This window comes from Orycteropus afer, unplaced genomic scaffold (assembly GCF_000298275.1).
Source record: "Orycteropus afer afer isolate SDZICR_OR568_19922 unplaced genomic scaffold, OryAfe1.0 scaffold00152, whole genome shotgun sequence".
NCBI classification, from domain to species: domain Eukaryota; kingdom Metazoa; phylum Chordata; class Mammalia; order Tubulidentata; family Orycteropodidae; genus Orycteropus; species Orycteropus afer.
Genome location: NW_006921739.1, coordinates 930,490 through 933,127, shown reverse-complemented (window position 1 = coordinate 933,127; position 2,638 = coordinate 930,490). Strand labels below are relative to the sequence as shown.

The window sequence follows — 2,638 nt, the reverse complement described above, 5'->3', positions numbered from 1 at the left end:
GTTGTATCTAGATGGCTGCTTGCAAGCTTTTAAATCCCAGTTACTACTTGCCAAAGTAGGATATGGAACAATATTTTTGTGTAGTATGTTACGCCAGTTGAGCTTGATGTCCCCTGCAACCATGGTCCCAAGCCTACAGAAGACAACCATTTATTCATCTTGCATTGAATTGGTATGGTGAACTCCTGTCTCTGTCTGCAGTATTGTATCATAAATAACTAAGAGGTCAGGAACCCTCACCACCTCATTCCTTGCCCCAAGTGGAACCATTTAGCTTAGTATATTAGTTTGTAGCTCTTAACAACCAGTGTCCTGTACCATCAATCCTGTACTCCCATTCCCTGTGACTTTTTATCAGGCACAAGGATGATGTAAATGAAGATCTTCTATTCTCTGCCATACACGCACATAATACCTGGCATAATCTTACTTGTTGTTGTTGTTGTTATGGTTATATGCCATCGAGTCGGCCCCGACTCATAGCAACCCCTCCTTGGGTTGCCAAGGCAGTATTGCTACGGAAGTAGATTGCCCAGTCTTCCTTCCAAGGAGTGGCTGGTGGGTTTGAACTGCCAGCCTTCTGGTTAGCAGTCTTAAACGCTGACATTGTTTATCTAATCAGTCAATTTCTTGAATAATAGGTTATTTTTTTAATGCATATTAAAAATATCATTTCTAAAGTAAAAAATATCATAGTTCTAATTTAATATCTACTTTAGTAGTTACTTAGTATATGGGCCAGTCATAGATTGAATTGTGTCCCCCAAAATATGTGTCGTCTTGGCTGGTCCATGCTTCTCAATGATTTGGCAGTTATATAATGATATAATTTGGCAGTTATGTGATGATGTGATCATGCCCAATGGTGTGATTGTATGTGATGAGCCAGTCACTTGTAAGGGGATTAGAGCAGAATGCAACATTTACTCTGGTCACAACTCTGATCTGAATGTGAGGGGGTGTTCCTTCAGGTGTGGCCTACATCACACCTTTTATCTTACAAGAGATAAAAGGAGAGAGAAATGAGCAGAGAAGAAGAGACTTCAGTATCACCCAAGAAAAAAGAGCCAGGAGCACAGTATGTCCTTTCGACCCATGGTCTTGTTCTGGGAACCTCCTAGACCCAAAGTAAGAGTGATGCCAAGACATGTGGAGAGCTCCAGGGGACTCTGGACCCACCAATGTTGAAAGGAGACAAGGACCTTTTTTACTGTTTTTTTAGAGAAAGCCTTGTCTTGGAGCTAATGCCCTGAATTTGTACTTCTAGCCTCCTGAACTGAGAAAGAATAAATTTCTGTTTGTTAAAGCCATCCACTTATGGGATTTCTGTTATAGCAGCACTACATAACTATGAGAATCTGATACCAAGAAGTGAAGTGAGATGCTGCTCTAGCAGGTACCTAATAATGTGGATGTGGTTTTGGAACTGGATAATGATTACTGGCTGGAAGAGTTTTAAGGTGCCTGATAATAAAAGCCTAGATTTCCTTGAAAGGAGCTGTGGTAGCATAGTGCATAAGGCATTTGACTGCTAACCAGAATGTTGATGGTTCAAACCCACCAGCTGTTCCTCAGAAGGAAGACTGGACAGTCTACTTCCATAAAGATTTAACACCTCAGAAACCCAGTGGGGGTTGCTGAGTTGGAATCAACTCAGTGGCAGTGGATTTGGTTTTGGTTTGGTTAGATTACCTTGAATGAGACTGTTGGTGGAATTATGGATGTAAAAGGCAATTTTGATGAGGCCTCAGAAGGAAGTGAGATGAGCTATAACACTGAAGACAGTACAGATTATGAGAGGCATTGGCAGAGAAATGGCAGCAACAGAAGAACTAGGAGACCAGAGCAAGATGGTGTGGGAGTTGAGTGAGAGAGCGGAGTGCCTTCAGTCAGTAGGCTTCTTGGCTGAGTAGGATGCCTTCAAGCACTTGTTGATGGAACTAGACTTGGAAATAGGCTTGGATTCCCATAGAGTAATAGAGCTGAGTACTATCAGGCCAACCTTACTAGTTGAGTGGGGTGTCTCCAGGCATATTGGTAAAGCTTAAGAGCTTTGTTACATGTGCTTGAGCAGGGAAGAGGCCAGGCTGGGCTAAGAGGTCTGAAGGGCCAAGAGAACAAGGAACCCACATGGCAGAAGCTAAAGAGACAAGGAACTCAGGAAGCAGAGCTGCCTCCATTTCAAGGGGTAGAGCCACAACCCCTGGAGTCTCAAAAGGTAGAACCATGACCTGCTGGGTCGCAAAGTGTGGGGCTATGGCCTCCTGTGTTTCAAAGAGTTAGATCTTCACCAGCTTGGTTCCAGAATATGGGACTGCTGTTGAATGCCATGGGGATGGGACTGGAGTCACTGCTCAAAGCTGAGGGGATAGGGCTGCCCTGCCCAATGGGCAGAAGAATGGAGCTGAGGGGATGGGCTAACCCTTCAGCTGGACTAAGAGAATGAGGCCACTCAAAGCCAAGGGAGGAGAATTGCTGTCCCTGTGGGCCTGGCAGGTGCAGTTGAAGCCCAGAGCCAAAGGGTCTCCACCCGGAATCCAGAGAGCAGGGCTGTGATAGTTGGAGCTGTGTGTCAACTTGGCTGGACCACAATTCTGTGTAGTTTAAGCAGTTGTGATGTGGTTATTCCCATGATGGG

At 44.5% G+C, this 2,638-nt stretch overlaps 1 protein-coding gene across 1 annotated transcript in view; it reads left to right on the top strand.

Annotated features, from left to right (window-relative positions):
• LOC103201485 (SSX family member 2 interacting protein) overlaps positions 1-2,638 on the top strand; it is a 38,932-nt gene that overhangs the window by 4,046 nt on the left and 32,248 nt on the right. The gene's annotated exons all lie outside the window — the stretch shown is intronic.